This window comes from Danio rerio, chromosome 19, assembly GCF_049306965.1.
Source record: "Danio rerio strain Tuebingen ecotype United States chromosome 19, GRCz12tu, whole genome shotgun sequence".
Taxonomy (NCBI): domain Eukaryota; kingdom Metazoa; phylum Chordata; class Actinopteri; order Cypriniformes; family Danionidae; genus Danio; species Danio rerio.
In genome coordinates, this window is record NC_133194.1 from 35179332 (window position 1) to 35191176 (window position 11845).

An 11845-nucleotide genomic window follows, 5' to 3' on the forward strand; every position below is an offset into this window, starting at 1 on the left:
AATAACTTTGAAAAGATTTGCCTCATGTTTGGATGGAAATATATATAAATGTATAGTTAGATTAGTGCTCCAGTGTGTTATGTAAAGATTTAAAAATTGCTCTTACATCCAGTGTTGTTTTTATATTTACGATTACATTTTCTTTATGTAGCAATATGATCCAACAAGACATGACATTTCGTTCCAATTTAGGTCCACACATATACCCGTTGAAATGTGAAGTGGACGCTGACAACGGAGTGTGGATCCAAATGCAGTATTTATTCAACAAAATGGTCAGGCAAGCAAGTGAACACAGGAGCAAACAGATGTATACGGGTAGCTTAACTGTTTTTTGTTCAACTAACTTCAAAATGCAAAAAACATTTTTTTAAAGAGTTAAAGAGTTTAACTTTATCGATTTGTATTGGGACGACATGAAGGGATTGTGTGGAACCCAAATATAAAGATAAAGTTAAAAAGATTGAAAGTCAACTACAGTCAAATCCTATGTTATCAACTCCCCTAAGGTCTAAAGTAACTTTCAAATGGGAAAAAAGAGAGGGGGGGTTCTATTTAGAAATTTAATTATTTCATTTTTTACTCCAATCACATAGTTTTACATTTTATATGGAAGAGAGGAAGAAAATCATTATGCTGCTCTTCCCACAGTGCCATAATTCAGTCTTTTCAACAAAGCAATATGGTACAGTATGACTTCAAACTGTTTTGATTTTTTTTTTTTTTTTTTTTTTTTTTTTTTGCTTTCTTCAAGCTTCAAATAACATTTCCGTTAGTTAATTATATGGAAAAGAGATGCAGAACAATTCTAAATATACAGTTGAAGTCAGAATTATTAGCCCCCTTGAAATGTTAGGTCCCTGTTTATTTTTATCCCCAATTTCTTTTTAAGGGAGAGAAGATTTTTTTCAGCACATTTCTAAACATAATAGTTTTAATAACTTATTTCTAATAACTGAATTATTTTATCTTTGCCATGATGACAGAAAATAATATTTTACTAGATATTTTTCAAGACACTTCTATACAGTTTAAAGTGACATTTAAAGGCTTGACTAGGTTAATTAGGTTAACTAGGCAGGTTAGGGTAATTAGGCAAGTTATTGTGTAATAATTGTTCGGTAGACTATCAGAAAAAATAGCTTAAAGGGGTTAATCATTTAGCCTTTAAAATGGCTTTTAAAAAATTAAAAACTGCTTTTATTCTATAGCCCAAATTAAACAAATAAGACTTTCTCCAGAAGAAAAAAATAATTATCAGACATACTGTGAAAATTTCCTTGCACTGTTAAACATAATTTGGGAAACATTTAAAAAAAAAAAAAAAAAACTGTAAATGGGGCTAATAATTCTGACTTTATATATCTGACTGTATAAATCACCCAAAAAAATCTAAATACGTATATGCATTTGGATTAGTGTGAGGGAAATCCGGGTGAAAGATTTTTTTTCAATAAAATTCTGACATCTCAACCCTCCCCATATGAGTCAACAGACAAAAAATTAATCTCGAACACTTATCAGTACTTATTACGCATGAAAGAACCCTGACCTCACCCTGACCTGATGTCATAAACCCTTCCATCGATCAATGTGTATCTTTGAATAAAGTGTCCTGAAGGGATTCAGAATGACCAGCAGCCTGATTACAAACAGACTGCTGCAGATGAGCCAGCCTTTCCCACTCTTATCTTCTTACATAACCGTAGCCTTCACCAACATCAATGGCATGGAGAAAACCCATTCATATGCAGCTTCAAATGGAATGTCTCATTCAGATTTATTAAAGAACTCAAAATCAGATTTGTTTTAGTTTTTGAAGTAAAATTGGGACTCCTTGGACCTGTGGGACCATTGGAAATGCTTCCATGTTATGTACACACAGTGTCATTGTACCGATGGGTCAAAAATATTTATTTAATATACAAAGAAAACATATTAAATGCAATTAAAGTGTCTAATGTTTTAAAGGTGAAATTTGTTGGGGGTATGGATGAAATACATTAACATATGAAGAGTTAGGTGAAAAAAACTCTAAATATCATCTGAAACGTTCTTCTAAAATGGGCATTTTTGGCAAACTCCTGTGTGTATGTTCAGTAAATCCACTCCTATGGCAAAAAAAAAAAACAGGTTCATTGCATTGCCTTTAACGTGAAATAGCTGCACAAAAATATTGGAGGCTGAGAAAAATGCTCATTTTAAAAGAAAATTTCAGATGGCATTTAAAGGTTTTTTTGCATCTGAACTCTTCATATATTTATGTAGGATGATACAAGATATAATTCTGATATATACTTATTAAAAACATGCATGAATTTTATTCCATTCTAAATTATTACGAGCTTTTTTGTGGTTTTAAAGATAATGACAATAAATAAAGATTTAAAATAATACTTTTAATATTTTGGGGTTGGTGTAAATAGTCTTTTAATCAATCATCTAGTTCTTAATAAATACTCAAAATAGTTGTTGGTTTAAAAATTACAATGTAGGCTAAATCAATGCAAAAATATGAAATATTTTATAGTTTTTAAAATGAATTAAAATATATATAAATTCTATAAATGCATGCAATTATTAAAACAATCACACAAAATGAATTTTAAATAAGCATATTCACAGTCATGCACGTCACATTTTTATTTATCTCCACAATAGCAGCGATTCAATAGTAAATATGCTGCTTTATGGTTATTCGAATCATTTAGGCTATATTATAAGCAGATTAACTGTTAAATAAGCGTCATAAAATAATTGCGTCATAAATTACGCACTCACTCACTCACTTGTGCTACTAACGTTACAGTACAATGGTAAATACATCACTTTTTCAGAGATGTAGTGCAAACAACGTGCACGGCGGACTGCTTTTGGCGTCTGCATCTGCTTGATGCAGTTTACTATACCGCATGCTACATTCATAACAACTCCATTCGCATGGTAAATATTAGTGATTAATTTAGCATTAAGCACTTTCTGAGCAGCCTACAGTAGGCTATGCGGGATCCCAGCAGCCGCGTGTTGCCTGCGCAGCCTTCATCATGTCCCGCTTCCTCGAGCTCTCCAGAAGCTCGGTCTGAACAATAGCATCGCCCGACTGTCTAAACAGAATTACTGGAAGCGCGCACATCCGTCCAGCGCGACCCCTGACCCGTCCAAACATTCCTTACATCCGTCACGATCACAAAACTATCGATTCATTCATAAAGTACAGTTCACACGACATGGAGGCTGCACGATGACCCAAATCCCGTGTTGTGAACTATCGGTCAATGGAACAAAAACATATTACGCGGTTTTACAATCGCTTTATTCATATCTCATTTCAAATTAGTAATTATTTTACGCTTTTTAAAACTATAGGCTTTATTTTCCGTCATGTAATCCCATGCATAGCCCGTTATTTCACGCCTGCTCGTGATGGGATGCTATTTGACAAACATACACTCACTGCAAGAGGAGAGCCAACGTTCCGTCATTAAGAATTTAAAAATATATATCAATATTTTACAGTAAGGAAAGCATAGCGCTTCGATTATCAGTCTTACCGTGTCCAAAAATACGCGAAGTTTCCCTCGGTGTATGGATATGTTGTGGAAGGAGAGCGGGATAAGCACCGAGAGCGCCTTCTCTTACGGTCCAGCGACACTGCTCTACTGCTGCCGCGCGCTGCTCACCATCTTACCGGAGGAACACGAGCCGCGGCGCTGCTCTGCCGGAGGAGGAGGCTGTGCGTCTACGGAACTGCACCGGACGAGCGGATTTTAAGCAAGGGAGGGTGTTGGTAGGATTACGTGGTGCTGCTTTAATAAGATGTCACTACGCCGAATGGGACCGCTGTTACGGTGTCAGGGTCTATAAACGCTTCTTTCAGAGAGGTACAACAACACCCTCAAGAAAAAAAAAAGTCACGAATGAGAGCTTACTGTGGTTGCAGTTTCTGTAGCTTTACTCTGGACTCTGGACAGACAGACAGACAGACAGACAGACAGACAGACAGACAGACAGACAGACAGACAGACAGACAGACAGATAGATAGATAGATAGATAGATAGATAGATAGATAGATAGATAGATAGATAGATAGATAGATAGATAGATATTATTTGTGGTATTGAACTGGTTCGAGTTGTTGGTTATTGGTATTGTCACTTTTTCGAGTCCTGGCTGGGCCGGCTGGCATTTCTTTGTGGAGTTTGCATGTTCTCACTGTGGTTGCGTGGGTTTTCTCTGGGTACTCCGGTTTCCCCCACAGTCTAAAGTGTAAGTGAATTGGCCACAGTGAGTGTATAGGTATAGGTGTTGGTGCTGGGTTTTGGCTGGAAGGGCATTTGCGGAATTAAACATATGCCAGAGTAAGTATCAGGCGACCTCTGATAAATCAGGGACTAAGCCGAATGAAAATGAATGAGTGAATGAATTGTTGAACACAAAAGAAGATATTTAGAAGAATGTTGGAAACCATTAATTCATTTCCATAGTAATTTTTTTGTATTAGTATATCCATAGTTCTCCCCGTATTCGAGTGGGTTTCCTCCGGATGCTCCGGTTTCCCCCACAAATCCAAGAACATGTGGTTGGTGAATTGGGTGTGCTAAAATTGTCCATAGTGTATGTGTAGATGGGAGTGTATGGGTGTTTCCCACTGATGGGTTGCAGCTGGAAGGCATCCGCTGCGTAAAACATGTGCTGGATAAGTTGGTGGTTCGTTCCGCGGTGGCGACCCCAGATTAATAAAGGGACTAAGCTGAAAAGAAAATGAATGAATGAATGAATGATATCCATAGTAGTGTACCCTGTAACTCAATAAACTACTGGCCATAGTGTATGACTGCGTGTAAATGACAAAGTGAATGGTTGTTTCCCAGGACTGGCTTTCAAATATTTGTGGGTTTCAGCAGGAAGGGTATCTATGATGGCTGAGAGAGCAAACATGCTGCAATTTAAGAAAACATGTGCAATTACAAAAACGCATGCAAATGGAGAAAAGATCTTCATCCGTTTGACAGCACACGTGTTGCAAATTCTCACAACGTGTACACATTTTTAAAAAACAAGCTGCATTTCACACAACACAAACAAATTAGCACTTTTAAATAGCACAGAACACAACAGAAATATTTCAAGGGGACCCTAAAAGGTGACGGACACGGATATTTACAGTAGGTTATGATTATTTAGGCTAATACAATACAAAAGAGAAGGGAATCAGTAATAGTCTATAAACAAGCAAAAAGCTCACTTTTCAAAGATCACCTACAAATTCACTGAGCAATAACAGTTGCGTCCTTCACGTTCTTGGGTCCCCTTAAAACATTTCCATTGTGTTCTGTGCTATCCTGAAAGTGTTGTAAGAAAATGCAGCTTGTTTATGTTAACTGTTTTCGTCATGGGAAATGCAGTTTGTTTTATCAATTTGTTTGCATCGTGGGAAAATGTAGTGTGTTTTTGAAGTGATGATTTGCAGCACATATGCTGTCAAACAGATGAAGATCTTTCCTTAATTTGCTGGTGTTTTTTGTAATTGCATGTATTTTCTTAAATTGCAGCACATTAAGCTCTCTCGGCCACCATAGGCATCAACCGGTAAAACATAAGCTAGAGTATTTGGTGGTTCATTCCCCTGAAGTAAAGTGAGTGAGTGATAGATTGACTTTTAAGGGGTTTGAAGGAAATTATTTTCTATAAGTCGTTAAGCAATGCAAACAGACTCCGAATGGTGGTGCCGGTGTGCATACCCTCATCAAAAACAATGTTGACAATTCTAAAATATGTGGCACTTCACGTCCAGTGTGTGATGAGCTCCGCATTTACTATTCATAATTTTTTTACAGGCAAAAAACAGGTCACACAAAAGTTATCCATAAAAATGTGATTTTTAAGAAAGAGCAAGCAAGTTCCCCATGCTGATTTCACAAAAGATTCAAGAGATTAATAAAAGGATCAACAGAAAGTGCTTCGAACGTCTTGTTTGAACTTAACACACACACTGTTGACAGAAAATATTGTGATTAAATTTCGGCAGGTGACGCAATGGGTAGCACGATCACCTCACAGCAAAAAGGTCGCTGGTTCGAGCCTTGGCTAAGTCAGTTGGCATTTCTGTGTGGAGTTTGCATGTTCTCACTGTGTTTGCCTGAGTTTTCTCAAGGTGCTCTGGTTTCCCCCACAAGTCCAAAGACATGCTAAAATTGACCGTAGTGTATGTGTGTGATAGTGAGTGTGTATGGGTGTTTCCCAGTGATAGCTTGCAGCTGAAAGGGCATGTGCTGCGTAAAAACATATGCTGGATAAGTTGTTGGTTCATTCCGCTGTGGCAACCTCAGATTAATAAAGGGACTAAACCGAAAAGAAAATGAATGAAATTTGCGCATGCACCTTAATTATATATTTCATTCTGCCAACAAAAACATCCAATTATATCCTTACAGAATGTGTTAAGTTAACTTGTTTTAACTTTCAATAGGGATACTACTGTGCATGATTTCACTGCATGTGGCCCCTAGGGGTCTGGGGCCCCTATGGCGTGTGCCTGGCATGCCCGAACTGTAATCCTGCCCTGGATATGAAGGAGTATTTGTGACAACTGCTGGGCAGAGGAGAATAACATCATAACAGCATAATGGAAATCTGAGGCTCTAATAGTCTCATTAGACTCTACAGTAGAGAAAACACGTTTTCCATTCACTAAACAAATGACTATGAAATACAATAAAGGCGAGGAGGATCCAAACCACGAGATCTCTCTGGTGTGAGACTAAGTAGCTTTAAAACCTCTTAATGCATGATCTTAAAGGCTACCAGCCAGGCAGAGCTTTGACAGAGATCCGGCTAATTAACAGCTTCCCAGCAGGATCCGCCCAAGATGCAAGATGACCCACCAGGAAGGCAAACATCATGACAAAAAATCTGACACCGTGTTCTACTGCTTGCATCATTTTGCAAAAAAAAAAAAAAAAACATGAATTGTTTTGATATTATACAACACTTCTTATTATTAGGCAACAGGGTTTTGGATGGAAATGAGAATGCCTTAAACTGAGGATGCACACACTGTAAGCTTTGACAGTACTTTGCGATTGCTGCTTGTCAGGCTGTAAAAACATGCTCTCAGCTGTCACACTGCGTGAACTCAGTTGTCATTAATGCCACACTGTACAACAGTCAAGACTTCTTAAAAAGAGACGTATGCAAAAAGACTAGTCTGGAGCTTAACATCATCAATCTGTGCAGGTTTGTTTAAAAAAAACAATGTTCGTGGAGCAAGTGGCCATTTGCTATAGAAACAGGGTCTGTGTCACTATTGGTTCTTCATTTGACAGTTGAGTTACATCGCCGGAAGTTGCCTCAAGACTTCTGACACTTGCAGAATTTCATCAGCGCTGGAATCTGGTCATTAATTATCAATAATCAAAGGATCTAGGATTAGAGGATTTGCAAAATTTGTCTCAGGCTGACTAATCTTTGCCACACTGCAGTGCACAGCTTTACTCTGATTCAGGATTTCATTATGAAATCAGGCAGACAGGATGCAGAACTATTTAGGCATTCAAGTTCTCCAAGGATGTTTGAATTTATGAGTTGGGAATAATAATTACGTCAATTGCATTTAAATTTATTTTAGTCAGAATGAGATACTTAAAAAAAAAAAAAAAACGATCATTTAAAAAGTTATGAAGGTGTTGTAAATTAGAAACTAATCCAAACATCACAGTCAAATGAAATCTAACTCTTAATTAAATTATCTGATTCATTTTACATGATTTTTGTAAACAGAACAACATTTAACTGTAATTTGGATAGTTATGCGGTATGTTACTGTATTTTAAAGTTGCATTGTGAAAATTACTGTATATTTTGTGGTAAAAATATACATACAATTCTGTAAATACATATACAGCAAGATAGATGTGCTGTAAATGTAAATACAGTATTTTTGCTGTAATTGATTTACAGTAAGTTACTGGTAAACTGCTGCCAGTAAGTTACTGTAGATAGATTATATAGGAAATTGTTAACAGTGTATTCAAATTCTTACCCATGAACTGAAACTTCATTTGTAAACCTGCATCCTTTTTGTCACTTATCTGCACTGTAAAATCTATCTGTAAACTGTTTCCTGTAGTGTGTTTCTTGGGTGCTTGCCACTCTTTTAAATGTCTTTTGTTGCCTATATTTCCGCTAATATTTTTAGTTGCTTAAAAATATAATATTGTAAGTCGAGTCAGTGGAAAGAAGCACTGGCATTTCCATTTAACAAGCTGTACTTTTCAGACCGGTGGACTTTAAATAGACAGCAACTAAAACAGGTTGTTTTTAAACTCGAAACAATGTACATGTATTCTAGCAGACCTTCATTTATTTAAATGTGCAGTATGTAAGTTTGACACACAGTGGTTGAACTAGGTATTGCACCCCTAGTTCAAAACGCACACAAGAGCAGGTTGCCAGATTGATGATACCAACAAAGGCTGATTTAAACCCTGATCTTTCTAAAATCAGCAGCAAATAGTTCCAATAGTATCTGGATGCAGCCTTTATGATGCAAGCAAAGATTGCATCACTCAGCGATGCAATGTCGGACACGATGCACCCAATGGAGTGAATGATGTGACGGGTAGGGTTAGAAGTGGGTTTAGGTGAGCGCATTAAAAAGCATTGGATGCAGCTCAGATTGCACTGCACCAGGTCTGCATCCAGACAGCTCTCGGTAGTTCATCTCAAGTCTTGAGAATGAAACCGTTTGAAATGGAGCTTTAAAACTGTGACTCAGTGCAAACCAACACATATCAGTGATTCAGCATGTACAGTACATGTAATAATGTTAAAGAGGTTTAATGTGTATTAATTAGATTATAAACCATAGCTTACTGTTTTGTTGGAGTGCAGTAAGTGCACTATTCTGTAAATTTGAATGGCTGTATTTAAATTTCTGTCGTCATCTGGTGCAAACAGCCCCATTGCTTATCACTGCAAATCTCATCACGTAGCATGTTGTAAGGACAGAGTTACAATGTAACCTGCTCACCTAATGTTTACGTTTGTAATATTTATATTGTTTGCTATTTAATAATCACCTCATGCGGAACTCTAAAATCTGCATTTCTTTTCGGAGCCTGCTACTGTCCACCAGAGGTCGCATTTCCGTCACAAACGCACACTTTGAGCTTCCTGACTGAAAGAATGAAATACGCTGTTTTCCACCAAGGCAACCCGGGATGCCGAAATATGATTAGCTAAACTGGCATTGGGCAGGTTAAATGACCAAAACAAAGACAGATGTTCCAGCATGTAACTCACATTTTCAAAGCAGAATATCTGACTTCAGCATTGTTCATTCATTCATTTTCTGCCGCTTTTTCAGGCTGGGTCGCAGGGGCAGCAAGACTTCCAAGACTTCCCTCTCCCCAGACACTTCCTCCAGCTCCTCCAGGGGGGATCCCGAGGCGTTTCCAGGCCAGCCGAGAGGAATAGTCCCTCCAGCATGTCCTGGGTCTTCCCCGAGGCCTCCTCCCGGTGGGACATGATAAAATACCTCCCTAGGTAGGCGTCCAGGAGGCATCCAAAACAGGTGCCCTAGCCACTTCAGCTGACTTCTCTCGATGTGGAAGAGCAGCGGGTCTACTCCGAGCTCCTCCTGAATGTCAGAGCTCCTCACCCTATCCATAAGAGTATGCCCTGCCACCGTTCGAATGCCGCTTGTATCCGAGATCTTGTCCTTTCGGTCATGACCCAAAGCTCATGACCATAGGTGAGAGTAGGAACGTAGATTGACCGGTAAATCGTAAGCTTAGCCTTTCGGCTCAGCTCCTTCTTTACAACAATGGACCGGTACATCAACCGCATTTCTGCTGCTGCTGCACCAATCCGCCTATCAATCTCACATTCCATCCTTCCCTCACTCGTAAACAAAACCCAGAGATACTTGAACTTCTCCACCTGAGGTAAGGACTTTCCTCCAACCTGGAGGCTTCAGCATTGTTTTTCAGATAAACAAGAATGTTCACTTAGCATGTTTCTTAAATATCTGCAAACATATTATAATATTTTTATGCTTTGAAAGAATCAAAAACTTACAGGACCTTTATTTATTTAATTAAGGTTGTAAGTGACAATAATATGGCTCTATCATCTTCAAGTTTAACTTTCAGCAATAAAGTTTCAGTTTCCAGTTTAACAAATTCAATTTAAATCTCCACTGTACTGAATAGGATGTGGAATTGTCAGCTTTTAAATCACACCACTGGTCATTACTAAGTCCAGTTCCTAGAAGCGTGACTAAAGAGTCTCATGGTAGACTGGGCAAAGAATTTGAAAAGACATTAATCAAATCCTGAGAGAATAGCGGATGATCAAGTTATGATCTATGAGGAAGACTGTAAGTGTGTGTGCTTGCATGTGTGTGTGTGTCCGTGCTACTGGTGGATGGCTGGTGTGGAGTCTTATCCGTGGCCAAAGCTCTGACTCAGCTGATGTTGATTGCATTAGTGTTGCTATATCTTCAACTCCCTCCTCTCACACTCTCCTCTCTCTCTCTCTCTCTCTCTCTCTATGTGAATAAGAAACTGATGTGATTGAATTTCTCCAGTGCTTCTCATGCGATTCCACCTCTCGATTTAGTTAGCGGTGTCAATCATTATTCTGTTTCTTATACAAGCTCCAGAGAGTAAAGCAGTTCTTTCACTCCTAATGTTATGTGCATTTACCCATTTTCAATGTTCTTTCTGTTTCCAGGGCATTTGAAAAATACTGGACTCAAAAGGGCTCAAGAATTTCCGAACACAAAAGGCAGAACTTCACTGAAGATATGCCAAGAACAAAGCCTGCAGACTTCTTCCACATATTCGAGCAAGACTTTTGAAGGGAATATTCTGTGGCATGGATTGAAACATGCAATGCCTTCCTTTATCTCAAACAGTGATGTGTGACACAGCAATACTAAGGTTCAGTGGGTCTGAGGGATGTATTAACCAATAAAATCTATATCCTGAATCCGGCAAACAGCAGTGCTGGATAAAAATATAGGTTTTCTGGTCATTTAAATAAAAAAGTATTTATATATAAGAAGTGCAGCTAGTGTAGCCTGATTACCAAAACAAATGATTCTTGTGATTTGGTTCTTTTATTGAGAGTTTAAAATATATTAGTTAAAGATCTGAATCAGTTTGAAGTCCTGTAATGAACAGCTTCAGTTAAACAAGCAAAATGAACTCTAAATATACCCAAATAAAAAACAATCAGCTTACTGTGAAGATATATTTATATAAAATACTTTATATAAGTGTAAAGTATTCATATATGCAGCAAACACATTCAAAAATTCAGATATATGATGTGAGAGTACACAGTCTGTGATTCACAAATAACTTAAAGTTAAATATAATAAAAAAATTTACCTGCATAAACTGGCTTTGGTCTTTTCTTAAATTTACTGGAGCTTCTGGCTGATCATACAATCTATATGACGACAAATCTACGTATATGACGGATGAAGGTACTTAGCCAAACACAGACATCTTGTACACTAAAAATACATATTAATTGGATTTACAAATTATTTTAATGTAGGTGGTTGCAAACTATTTATATGGGGTGAATTTAAACAAACAAATAAAATTTAGTAATCTTCAACTCAATTTGATTGTTTTAATTTACCCCATATTTAAATTGTTTGCAACCACTTATTTTAAAAACAACATATAGGCTCGTTTTGAAAATGTACCTCTGTATACATTTCTGGAGATCGCGAATTATGTTGCCAGTAGTATGTATGGCTGAATTTCATCTTTAAAATGAACGCTACAGGGCGGTATGAGGCCATTTTCGCACTTACCAGCTGAC

General features: G+C 37.6%; 1 protein-coding gene and 1 long non-coding RNA gene across 5 annotated transcripts in view; one reads left to right on the forward strand and one right to left on the reverse strand.

Moving 5' to 3' along the window:
• hpca (hippocalcin) overlaps positions 1-3741 on the reverse strand; it is an 802589-nt gene extending 798848 nt beyond the window's left edge. For 3 of the 4 annotated variants that reach the window (XR_012394495.1, XR_012394494.1, XM_073930644.1), the window contains exon 1: positions 3552-3741. The gene's annotated coding sequence lies outside the window, so the exon portion shown is untranslated. 4 annotated transcript variants of the gene reach the window in all.
• On the forward strand, positions 3198-11414 carry LOC141379136 (uncharacterized). The gene is made up of 3 exons (XR_012395138.1): positions 3198-3881; positions 9369-9948; positions 10739-11414. It is a non-coding gene; the product is annotated as an uncharacterized lncRNA (long non-coding RNA).
• The last annotated feature ends 431 nt before the right edge of the window (positions 11415-11845 follow it).